This window comes from Bicyclus anynana, chromosome 4, assembly GCF_947172395.1.
Source record: "Bicyclus anynana chromosome 4, ilBicAnyn1.1, whole genome shotgun sequence".
Classification (NCBI taxonomy): Eukaryota; Metazoa; Arthropoda; class Insecta; order Lepidoptera; family Nymphalidae; genus Bicyclus; species Bicyclus anynana.
The window spans coordinates 12652224-12665958 of NC_069086.1; the positions used below are offsets into that span (position 1 = coordinate 12652224).

General features: G+C 35.4%; 1 protein-coding gene across 1 annotated transcript in view; it reads right to left on the reverse strand.

Moving 5' to 3' along the window:
* LOC112050169 (nose resistant to fluoxetine protein 6) overlaps positions 1-1973 on the reverse strand; it is an 80112-nt gene extending 78139 nt beyond the window's left edge. Inside the window, exon 1 of the mRNA XM_052891641.1 lies at positions 1805-1973. The gene's annotated coding sequence lies outside the window, so the exon portion shown is untranslated. The remainder of the gene's footprint in view (positions 1-1804) is intronic.
* Positions 1974-13735: the final 11762 nt, after the last annotated feature.

Below are 13735 nucleotides of genomic sequence, written 5' to 3' on the forward strand. Positions count from 1 at the left end.
GTAATTACTCGTGAAATGCCAATAACATCGTAACATTTGGCATCTCTTCATACAAGAAAGTCTTTATCAGGGCTGTTCTTACCTACCAAACCTTGTTTTAGGGTTCCGAACTTACGTAGTACAAAAACGGAACCCTAATTATATCACTCGCGCACATTTTAATGTCTGTCTGTTTTCTCCGCATGTGCAAGACCAATCCAGTTGAACTTTAGTGCACATATCAATTTTTGTGACCCAAATACAGGGATGTATCGTGAATAGGTAAAATTTGAATATGGGGGCACTTATGGGGGGTAACTTAAAAAAAATACTTTTACAAACTTCATCGTGTGATACATCAAATGAAAGTCTTGATAATAGGATTTTTTTTTTTTGGAATTAAAAAAAAATAACTTTCAAGTTATTTGTAAATTACATTATTTCAAATTTCTCGCGAACGCGCTTATTAATTTTTACATAAATTTCATTTCCATAGGTTATTTGTCTTTAATATTGAAATTGTTAGTTTTCTTGAAAAAAAAAAAACTATTTGAGTTGAACTTGATTTAGTTCTTAGTTCCACAAAATAATATTTTATTTGAAGTTGTTTTCTTGTTAGTAAACAAGAACCGTGATCCGTGATAGCCCAGTGGATGTGACCTCTGCCTCTGATTCCGGAGGGTATGGGTTCGAATCCGGTCGGGGCATGCACCTCCAACTTTTCAGTTGTGTGCATTTTTAAGAAATTAAATATCACGTGTCTCAATCGGTGAAGGAAAACATCGTGAGGAAACCTGCATACCAGAGAATTATCTTAATTCTCTGCGTGTGTGAAGTCTGCCAATCCGCATTGGGCCAGCGTGGTGGACTATTGGCCTAACCCCTCTCATTCTGAGAGGAGACTCGAGCTCAGCAGTGAGCCGAATATGGGTTGATGACGTAAACAAGAACCTACTTGTATTGCACTAGAGAGATTGCTACGTGCATCTCCTGAATTATTCTCTTATATATCAAAGTTACACTTTCATCTTAAGATTGATATAAACAGTTTGTGTTAGCAATATCTTCTACAGGAAAAGTGAAAAGTATAATATTTTTCAGTCAAGTTGATTTATATTTTAACCCTTGCAGAGTTCTCGTAGATTTTTCACTTTACTAATAAGACGGTCGTTTGCAAGATAGATGCGGAAAACGTCCGCCCGTATGCGTTTACAGCAAATATACTGTTGTTTTATAATACGGCGAAACAGAATTGTATAGAAGATATTTGAGAAATTTAAATTAAGTTATATTTTTATTTCTAGTAGGTTTCAAAATTACAAAAGTATGTACAATAATATTAAATTGAAATCTAAAAAAAAATCAAACCTTTGTAAATATGATTGAAGGCGAAACAGAATTGTATAGAAGATATTTGACAAATTTAAATTAAGTTATATCTTTATTTCTAGTAGGTTTCAAAATTACAAAAGTATGTACAATAATATTAAATTGAAATCTAAAAAAAAATCAAACCTTTGTAAATATGATTGACAGCTATTTTTTTGGCAAATCTTTGACCTAAATCTGTCCAAAACCAAATTCAAATCTTTGGTCGGTTACTAACATGCATTACAATAAAATGAACGATTTCAATAAATTAATGAAAAATCAATTAATGCAACCAAACGAATAAATTTACCAAAAAAGCCGAAATAGAATTAAAATTAAATTTATAAACATATGAATATTACGAAAAATCGATTATAAAAGGTGATAAAAATAATTACTAAACACTCAGCTTGTTAATGTCAATACTTAATTAATTATATAAATCATAACCTACCTCGTAATGATCGTCCAATTACGTAAAAACGTATCGATTAACACGAACGAACACTTCCTTGTAAACCGGGCGAAGTTAGAAAATGTTTCGCGAATTTCAACGAATCGGATGAGCGATCACTTTGCACTGAGCGCTCAGCCGAGCTGCTACCACCACCACCAGCTCCCACCGACCGGTATGAAAGTGCTGGCCCACAGCGGCCGTAACAAATTAATTTCATATACTTACCTACTCCGCTAACATTGCCACCCATTCGAGAACAAGGCAAGGTTTTATTTTTCAGTATTTTTACAAGCCAGAATACCTTAGTCCTATGTGAATATTACATGTGTGGCCTACAGCGGCCGCAAATAATTAATTTCACATACTTACCTACTCCGCTAACATTTCCACCCATTCGAGATCAAAGCCAGATTTTATTTTTCAGTATTTTTACAAGCTAGAAGACCTGTGTAGCCTACAGTGGTGCAACAAATTAATTTCATGTACTTACGTACTCCGCTAACATTGCCACCCATTCGAAACCAGGCAAGGTTTTATTTTTCAGTATTTTTACATTGTGTGAATGTGTGGCCAACAGCTGTCGCAACAAATTAATTTAATATACTTACCTACTCCGCTTACATTGCCACCCATTCGAGAACAAGGCAAGGTTTTATTTTTCAGTATTTTTACATTGTGTGAATGTGTGGCCAAAAGCTGTTGCAAGAAATTAATCTCATATATCTAAATTAATCTTATATATCTTACCTACTCCGCTAACATTGCCACCCATTCGAAAAACAAGGCAAGGTTTTATTTTTTAGTATTTTTACAAACTAGAAGACCTTATGTAAATATTAATGTGTGGCCTACAGCGGCCACAAAAAAATAATTTCATATACTTGACTACTCCGCTAACATTACCACCCATTCAAGAACAAGACAAAATTAAAGTTACTCCTAACTAACATTTCTAAAAAAGCAAGGTTTAATTTTCAGTATTTTTTAACGCTAAAAGATCATATACTTTTAACAGGGCCGTTAGCAGCACCTTCAGATAAGTGTCGGATAGTCTGAACAAAAGATTTATCACTTTCTGCCTTTAAGTCAAACTGAAACTCCTGTTGATTACCATTTTATGATGAAAACCCGCTATAAAATCAGTTGCGTAGTTTAAAAGATCTAAGCTTTAAAACGCGGGAAGATACTTTGTTTTATGCTAAATTTTGTAGTGGTTAGCCTGCTTGCTTTCGATCACTGGGTAGTGTGTTCGAGTCTTTATTCGGGCTATGAAATATCTCAGAAAGCATGTTAAGCCGTCAATCTTGGTTATTAACACAGGCGTTTTGACGGCCTCCGTGGCACAGTGGTGCGCGGTGGATTTATAAGACGGAGGTCCTGGGTTAGATCCCCGATTGGGCCGATAGAGGTTTTCCTAATTGGTCCAGATTTGGCTGGCGGGATGTTCCAGCAGTGGCTAATTACCACCCATCCGGCAAAGACGTACCGCCAAGCGGTTTAGCGTTCCGGTACGTTGTCGTGTAAAAGCCGAAAGTTAATCCTTCAATTCGTATTCTAAAGGCCCCTAGCATAATTTGTTTGGTATACTTAAGTATGTTGTATAGTGTTTACGTATGTATTCAAACTTGATATATTAATATCGATTTCTGAACTGTTCGTCTACATTTCGCAAGTTAAATGGAGTTGGTAGCTAGCAGCTAGGGTTGTCACTTGCTAAAGTACTTACTCTCACTTATTTATTTCTCCTTTTTTTAATTTTTAACAATGATATACATACAAAATATACAATACACTATTAAAAACTTATAAATAAATTAAATAAATTACTATTAAATAAATTCGACGCATATGTTTCTTTTTTCATGTTTGTTACCTCATAATTTCGTCATTTATTAACCAATTTTGAAAATTCATATTTTGTTTGAAAGATATGCTATTCTAGATTAGAAAGAGATTCTAAATTAGTTCCACTTCGTATTCATGAAAATCCGTTTAGTAATTTCGTGTTAAAATCAGAATAACTGAAGTACATCTTTGAAGTCGGTGCCATTTTTATGTTAAAAAGATACTTATTCTCTCATTTCATAATCTACTCATTATAAAACCTCAAACCATATCACAAAGCTATTAATTCCTACAGATTACAAAATCGAGGAAGCCCTATGCCCAACGTCATTTATATATTATTTATTTACCGTGTTTTGATAATTCTTTTATCATGGTCATAGATAAATAATTGTATGCCAGTGCGCGTAATTAGCCATTGTAGCACTCATGCTGTATATCATGCTACAATGGCCCTCATTACATGACAATGGTAATATTTGTGCACTTAGGCTTATAGGGGTAAAGAAATGCCAATTTCCAGTACCTATTACATGTAATTATACCAATATACACTTTATTAATTTACACAAATCAAAAAATGCTCGTTTGCACTGAAACTCATATTATTTCTAATAGAAATAACATTGTTATCGTTTTCGTAATGATTATTTAAAGGCAAATGGCCCACCCAGATGGTAAGTGGAATACAATCGCCTATAAACAAAGTAAAAGTTTGCAAGACATGTAAGGACGTCCTACTAAGTGTACTCACGTGCCTGTAATAAAGTATTGCTGCTTATCAGCAAAATAGTACTTCCACGGACTAATCACAAATTAACTCCATATGACATGTATTTTCCTTTTGTGCCTCGAAATATTTAAAGTATTATACATTAGATTAAATATGTCATAAGAAACAAAACCAAAACCATAGATATAACAAACAAAATCAAAAGAATCAAATGGCGGTGGGCAGGGCACTTAATAAGAGGACAAATGGAGCAAATTTGTGACACTATGGTACCCCAGAGAAGGAAAAAGAAGAAGGGGTAAACCACAAAAAAGATGGGACGACGACATTAGACAAATAGTAGGTGTGACGTGGAATAGAGTGGAGACAGGAATGGAAGAGGTTGGAATAGCCCTTTGCTGGAGACAAACAGATTTCAAAAAATAACCAAGAAACAGCTACTACACTCATAAATCTCTCGTTTATGTTTTTAGTTTGTAAAAAATAATAATCTGAATAAAAGGCTATTATTATTATTATTACATTAGATTACTGATATATGACGCCCTCCAGCTAGATGGTCCGACGAAATCTAGAAGGTAGTGGGAAGTGGCTGGATGTTTTAGTTCCCATTCCTGTGGGAATACAGGGCTAAAATATAGCCTGTAGCCTCCCTAATAATGTAGCTTACTATTGGTAAGTGATTTTTTCACATCGTTCTATTTGTTTTTGAGTTTATTCGTTACATACAAAAATATAAATATTTCCTCTTTGTAACAGTGTATTTTTTATTTACTACAAGTTAGCCCTTGACTACAATCTCACCTGATGGTAAGTGATGATGCAATCTAAGATGGAAGCGGACTAACTTGTTAGGAGGAGGATAAAAATCCACATCCTTTTTGGTTTCTACACGACATCGTACCGGAACGCTTAATCGCTTGGCGGTACGTCTTTGTCGGTAGGGTGGTAACTAGCCACGGCCGGAGCCTCCCACCAGCCAGACCTGGACCAATTAAAAAAACCTCTATCGGCCCAGCCGGGGATTGAACCCAGGACCTCCGTTTTGTAAATCCACCGCGCATACCACTGCGCTACGGAGGCCGGCAAAATAGGTAATAGGCCGTGTAGGTTTAAGTCAGAAAAATTATCAACCCTACATCTAGTCCCAGGTTAGCCGGAATAAAATCGCCCTCTAAAATAAATAGAAAGTGGAACGGAAATAGAAGATGTCCTCGCATGCTCTCACGCCAAAATGACTTCAAACGTAATACGTTAAGTCACATTAAGATTATGTCCCATACGCGGTTACCGGTTTTGAGAAAAAGGCCGACATCTTTGACGTACGGAGTAGAAAGTAACATGGAAATGTGAAAGACATCGCAGTATTAGTCCAGGATCCGGGGTGCATTTTTACAATTGATTCATCATCATCACCAACAACCCATATTCGGCTTACTGTTGAGCACGAGTTACGTTATTTCGTTCGTACGCTCAGAAATAATTATTACCTAGTAACTCTGTTAGTTACCACAATCAAGATTTTTCGTAAATATAAAAGTTGATCGTCTCATCAAGATGAAGCTACTCACGGAAAATTAACTTGAAAATGTTATTTGTTATATACCACCAACTAAAATTTTTAATAACATAACAAAATGTTATTTGATATGTTATTGAAAATTTTAGTTGGTGGCGGTCTATACTTCAACTGTTTCATGACGTCACTATAACAAATCCTATACAAACGGTGCGTTTGACAAAAATATTAGTTAACAATTAATTTGACGTTTGGTACATCAAGTAACATTGTGACGTCACAAAATGGACGAAAGCGTTTTTGACGTTTGACTTTTGGACAATTTTAAAAAATACATGTTTTTTAAATCAAGTTTTATAAGAAATCCTTAACTTTTATTAATTAATATCGATATGTTTCAGAGCCTTATTCCATGAACTATGCGAAATTAATATTGTTAAAATTAAATTTGATATGAGCCTATTGTAAAAAGGCTACCCGGATCCTGGACTATATCAAAAAGGCTACATTATGCGTATGCCGCTTACTGTTGCAAAATAATCTTAGGTGTGTCCACATTCGTACGCTTTCATCTTCACTTTACGTCTTCAAACGTCACCGAGAGGCTGTGATAGCCAGTAGCGTGCATCTCATAGATGCAATAATGCACTGCATACCCAGAAGGGACTTAACTTGACTCTTAATGCGAGCAATTACGAATTAGTAGTGAAGAAGGAATGTTCAATTTGTATATACAGTGCATACTCTAGTTACAAAACTTGTGCACGCCACTGGCGATAGTCAGTGAAAGTTTGGTTTTATAAAACGAGGTACCATAGGTTATGGTAGGTTAATGATAGGTACTTATTATGATAGTAAATTATGAAGTTTGGATCGTGGTAGTTTTATGAAAGGGTCAACTTCTGGAACCCTCATGGTAAAAGGTTAAATCTCATTTCAGAGCACTATTAATAAAGTAATAATCATGATGTTATACTTAATAACTTACCGTTTCGTACCCTATACGGACAGACAGCAATCAAAAGTTTTACTGCCGGCAAAATAATTTTTCAAACCAACTGTAAATGGTTATAAGTACATAAAAATAACAACTGTAATTTAAGAGTAATAAAGCTGAATTTTATTTAAGTACCTACTTTCTTTATTTTTAAATCTTTTTTTTACAATGTCAAGTAGCATAATAAGTTATAAAGCTGAAGAGTTTGTTTGGTTGAACGCGCTAATCTCAGGAACTACTAGTCTGATTTGAAAAATTACTTCAGTGTTACATAGCCTATTTATCGAGGAAGGCTATAGGCTATATATTATCCCCGTATTTCTACGGAAACAGGAACCACGTGGGTGAAACCACGCGGCGTCAGCTAGTAATATATACAGCCTTAACTTTTGTAAAGCTCATTATATAGGTATAACGACTAAGATCATTAAGGTAACAAAGACCTTAAACAAAGTAGGTTTTAATAACCTTATACCTGTAAGGCCTCAGTTATAAAAGGAATGTTGTAAGGAAGATGTTTATCACACTTAAGTAAATACAATTCGGTCTCTTTGATTGAGTAACAAAGGCTAGCGCGAACTAATTATGTCATTTTTAACTGACAGATTGGAGGTTGAACCGCAACCTCTGTCTAAGGCCTCATTCGCACGAGAGTTTTTTTAACGGATATTAAAAAAGCGTTAAAAATATATTCCCAAGTATATTTTTACACGAAAGCGTTTTTATAACACCACGTTTTTTATCGAGCAGTGTTACATTTTCAATTTTGGACTTTGGAAATATACCATGAATTAAATCAAGAAAGTAAATAAAAGCGCCAACTTCGCTTTTTTTTAATTATTCTTTACAAGTTATCCCTTGACTACAATCTCACCTGATGGTAAGTGATGATGCAGTCTAAGATGAAAGCAGGCCAACTTGGTAGGAGGAGGATGAAAATCCATACCCCTTTTCGATTTCTACACGACATCGTACCGGAACGCTAAATCGCTTGGCGGTACGTACTTTGTACGGTAGGGTGGTCACTAGCCACGGCCGAAGCCTCCCACCAGTCAGACTTGGACCAATTAAGGGAATCTCAATCGACCCAGCCGGGGATCGAACCCAGGACCCCGTCTTGTAAATCCACCGCGCATACCACTGCGCCACGTAGGCCGTCAAATTTTTAACTGCAGTTCTTGTCATAGCTTTAAAATATGACCAATATCCCCATTCCCCTCCAAATAGTCGGGAAAGACTGTATCAGGAGTGGGTACGACAATAGAAAAACGGGGCGGGGATCGAACCCCCACCCCTCGGTGATGTATCCGACCGCTGCGTCTGTGGCAGACTAAAATAAAATCGCGTTGTTCAAATTAAATTCATAACCGCTTCTAGTTCTATGCAATATCTACAAGTACGAAGAGATACGCTAAATTCTGCATTGGACCAGCGTGGTACACTATTTTCCTAACCCCTCTCATTCTGAGAGAGACTCGTGCTCAACAGTGAGCCGAACATGGGTTGTTAATGATGATGATGATGCTAAATTAACTTGGCGGTAATGTCATTAGCGATTGAAGCCTGCCTATAAAGATAAAAGATCTTTTGTATTTCAGAATCGTTGTTGCAAATTATATTTATAAACTTTATATTCAAAGCACGGATCTAAAAAAAAGAAAAAAAAACACAGGCATATTCGTTTCAGCTCTAACTAAAATATTCATTACATTCATAAACCATTTTCTGTGGGTATACACCGTAGGGATACGTGAGTAATCCTGTGATAAAATCACTGTAATAGCTTTGGTGGAAAAAGATTTATCGTTTTACAACAGCTTAGCTTTACAACTTTAAGGCATCTCACAACGGAATCCTGATATCCTTTTTTATTTAGGGTTCTTTACTTACGTTAAGTACTTTTATAGATCAACGAGATACCAGTCAAATCCCAGAACAAACTGGGATGAAAGGCATGCTATAATAGGAAATGTTATATCTAGCAATCATCATCATGCATCATTAACAGGTATGTTTGGCTCACTGCTGAGCACAAGTCTCCTCTCAGAGGTTAGGCCTTAGTCCACCACGCTGGCCCAATGCGGATTGGCTGACTTCACATACGTAAACAATTGAGAAAATTCTCAGGTTTCCTCACGATGTTTTTCCTTCACCGTTTGAGACACGTGATATTTAATTTTTTAAATTTCACATATCTAACTGAAAAGTTGGAGGTGTATGCTCCGGACCGGATTCGGATGCCCTCCGAATCGAAGGTAGAGCTCATATCCACTGGGCTATCACGGCTCTCAACTGCTTCTAACAAAATTCATTCAATGTTCAGATGGTTTTGATAGACTGAGTTTCAAACATCTAACATTGATGTTAAAAGATGCGGGTGAAGATCTGGGCGTCTGTAAGTGTTACATAAAATGTTATTTTTTAAAGGAGATGATCCATTTCAGGTCCACTCTTGTACCCCGTGTCATTAAAATTTAAAAAATACAAGGATTTTATTAAAATCTATTAAAGTTAATAAATATAACTATTTAGTTATATTAAAAAGTTTAGTTATATAATGAAATAAATAAAATAAGAACCCAAGATTTAGAGTTATAACAATATGTCGCCCATAGAGCAACTAAGACATGACAGTTGACAACAAACGTCAAATCGATTACTGCATTGAAAACGTCATTTATCTGCCATTATTACCTACCCATATTAATGTTGCATTTCTTGGGAGATAATAAATTTCGAAAATTTCAAAAGAATTAAAGTAAATTCGTAGATTTGTATAATCAAAACAAGTTAAAAAAATATGTTCTTTTATTTCCGCTACGGTACAATGACTGATCCTGGGCTCCATACAATTTTGGATCATCTCCTTTATAATTAAGGCTACCTAAAATAATAAAATGTTCTTTATAAATAGCCAAATGTACAAAATTCACAGTTTTTGCGTTCAAAGTAATAACTTCTCTATGCGTTTGTTTCGCTGGACAGGACAGTGTTAGATGTTTCCACAAAAAGCTTCCACTCCGAACAAGCTATATATAACCGAACAGTGCACGCGACATATAAAATTTCTTTCTATTTACAAGTACCTACGCTTTGTGAAAATTTTGTATATTTTTAGGTGTTTTGAACACAAAAGATAATGTGAATGGGAGTTGAAACAATAGGTAAACATTTTCATTGTTTCGCGACGTACCTGCTTCGTTCGGCTACTGACTTTAGTTCAGCAAATAATTTAAGTTCGATTACATTTGTTCGGACGAGTACGAGTACGTATACACAATTCTACTGATGTTATAAACGCAAAGGGTTGAATGGATGATTGTTATAATACTATTTCACTCAGAAACTACTGGAAGCTTGCGACTGGCGCTCAATAATTTCTGGCGAACGAAGTTAACAATTAATTTTAAATATATCCCCTAAAGTGGTAAAATAGGGGTTGAAAATTTACATTGATTTCCACGCGGACGAAGTCGCGGGCATCCGCTAATAGTTGTGTAAGCCACGATACTTGTGTCAAGTTACGAACAAGTAAACTATTGCAAACACCACAAGATAATTCCTCGGTTATAGCACCGCATCCCGTGGCTATGATGTGCTAAAGTAATTCTAAGTATTATAAGATTTTCAATACTTAGAACATCGCCGTATTTTGAAATTAAGCTTATTAGTATGTCTTTCTTTATCTTCACTTAATACAGCTCTGAATACTCGTTGCCAGTCGTATTGTGCTTAGTTTCTGAAACTAAATGATAAGCGGCTTTACCTAGGTCTACAAGCTTTAGATGGCGTCAAGTAAATTGAATACTATCTTAATTGTTACTTAATTTATTAATTAACAGCTATGAATAGAATTAGGTAAACTAATAGATTAATTAATGTGTAATGGATTATTATTATCATTGCATGGGGGTCTATGTACCTACTTATCTATAACCTAATAATACCTACTTTTTGGGCATTTTTATGCCTCAACTTTAGTATTTATTATTTAATAGAGCAAATACGTGTATATTTTCCATCTTCTTCTTCTTTAAGGCATTTCTCACGTAGTGGTGCATAGTGTCGAAACTAATTTCTTCCAACCGGACGTATCCCGGGTTGCATTTATTAGCGTAATCCAGGACAGATTACCAGCCTTCTGGTGCATGAAACTTCTAAGAAGTATTTGGCCTCCATAAAATACATATTTATAACTTTTATATTAGCTAGATATTTTAAAACACAATGGACTTTTAATAAAAAGCTGCAAAATGTTACAGATTTTTTAGTTGCCATACAAAAACAAGCTTGACCTAAATAAAATAGATGCTCAACCCGGGTAACTCGCATAGCCTTTGTAGCAATATTTTTGCGATGTAACTTCACATAGTCTTAGAACCTGTAAAGCCCAGACCTTCGACGTTTTATAAAAGCTGAAAGTTTGCTGTTTGTCAGCTCATGCTCCTTCCATAAGTACCTAGGTACGGTAGCCAATTATGAAGTTTGGACCGTGGTGGCTTTAGGAGGTAGTAGGTTTTAAGGATCCTGACCCTCAATATATAAAAAAATATATATTAATTAATTATAAAACACGGCTAAAACTCACGTGATATAAGGTCGGAGTATGCCCGACTAGTTTCGAACCCATACGGGGCACTTAGTCATGAGCTGGTTCTTGCAACGCGGCATGATCCTAACTGCGAAACGGCGTCGCAGCTCGCAGCCGCTCGCATCGCGCGCCGGGAGAGAGGTTGAGTGAAGGTTCCGTTACACTCTCCGACGGTTCATTAAAGTCATATTCATTAGACAAGTGTTCCAAGTTCCAAGTGAGTTTTAGCCATGTTTTATAATCAATTAATATGAATAACACTCACGATAGCTTAAATTTAAAAAAAATATATACTTTTAGGTGGTTGAGGGACTAGATCCTTGAAATCTGCTATCTCCCAAAGCCACTACGGTCCGAACTCCATAGTTGGTTACGGTACCTACTCATCTATAGTAGCATGAGCTGCTAAACTTTCAGCTTGTATAAAATGATGAAGGTCTGGCTGTCGCTGGCTCTTCGTCTATTAATAATGGAAAATTAGATATCAACGCACAGTTCAGTTGAACTTTTTTAGAAATCCTACGCAAAGGTTACCTGTATGTTATGTAAATATGCGCAATCATGTAATGTCTATTGTTTATTGTATGAAAACGAGGTTTTACGATGTACTAGTCGCGTACATTCGAATTCATTTATAACCAAATTTGTTTATTTCAAACTAGCGGATGTCCGCGACTTCGTCCGTGTGGAAAACTTGAACTATTTTTATACGTAGGTACCTACTACCTACTAGACGTAATAAACATTCTTCTTGAACTTAAGTACTAAATATTTGATATTAAAAACCGCATAAAAGCCGAATTATAGAATTTAAACAATTGTGAGTGTAATTCACATTATTTTTTTATAGAACATGGCTAAAGCTCACGTAATACTATGTAGGAGTATGACCGACTCCATATTTTATAGTTTCGAACCCTTACGGAGCCCTTAGTCATGAGCTGGTTCTTGCAACGCGGGACGTTTCAAACTGACAGTTTGATTCGTGCAGCGTTTTTTCTCTAAGACCCAAGGCCGTTGAATTTATGTACCTATTCTTAGAAAATTAGATTAAAAGAATAATAAATAGTTAATAGAAAATTCAGTTACCGACTAGGTGAAAATATAAACTTTCAAGTAATAGATTACAAATAAAATAACAACAAAACGTATTTATATAGATCAACCACATTATAATGTGGAAAGAGACCAAAAAGAAAGTAGAATAAGTTCATTCCTGCGATAGCCCACCAATGTAGGTGTCAGCATGGGCAAGCTATGCGCTGCTAAGGAAAGGAGAGTCAAGCACAATATTATAATAATCACTAATAACACTAGCATTAATATTATAAAGGCGAAAGTTTGTATGTAAGTGTATATATGTTTGTTCCTCCTTAACACTGCGGCTACTGATGCGATTTGACTGAAATTTGTAATAGAAATAGATTTTACTTTGGATTAACACATAGGCTACTTTTCATCCCGGAAAACATTATGGTTCCCGTGGGATTTGTGAATAACTGAATTCCACGCGAACGAAGTCGCGGGCGTCTGCTAGTAATATAATAATAATAGCAATATCTAATTAGGTCGTTGAAGATGACACGTGTGAGTATCTCGCGTCTTTTCAGCAAAGTCATAGAATATTCTCTCACCAAGACCACAACCCTGCAGGCAGAAGCGATACTACAAGGGTTGCCAACGTTTCTTAAGGGGTATAATAGTATTTTTCAGATTTGGCTAAACTGATACGCTTAAAAAAATATAATATTTTACGAAATGAGCGAATAAACACATTTGTTTTTATAAGATCTATTTCTACGAGTATTTACCCTGAATGCATTTTTCAAGAATTTTTGTTTTCAGTAATTATGATATGCTATTTCACGTTTTTCACGTTAAATATTTAGAAAACCAAAAGCTCATTTTTTTTGATTTTTCATTCAAGTTCGGAATTCGATAAGATAGTCAAGTTCACATTCGATGATTATTGAAAATATAGTATTTTGGCGTACTATATATTTCTTTAACAGTATAGGTATAGTACGCAGACCCGAAATATAGTACAATACTGTTTATGTACGGTGGACACCCCTAACTATAACCGAGGAATTATCTTGTAGTGTTTGCAATAGTTTACGTGTTTGTAACTTGACACAAGTATCACTGCTTATTCAACTATTCATATGCCACGATAATAATACGAGTATAATCCATACTTCCATAATATTATTAATGCGAAAGTAAGTCTGTCTGTCTGACTG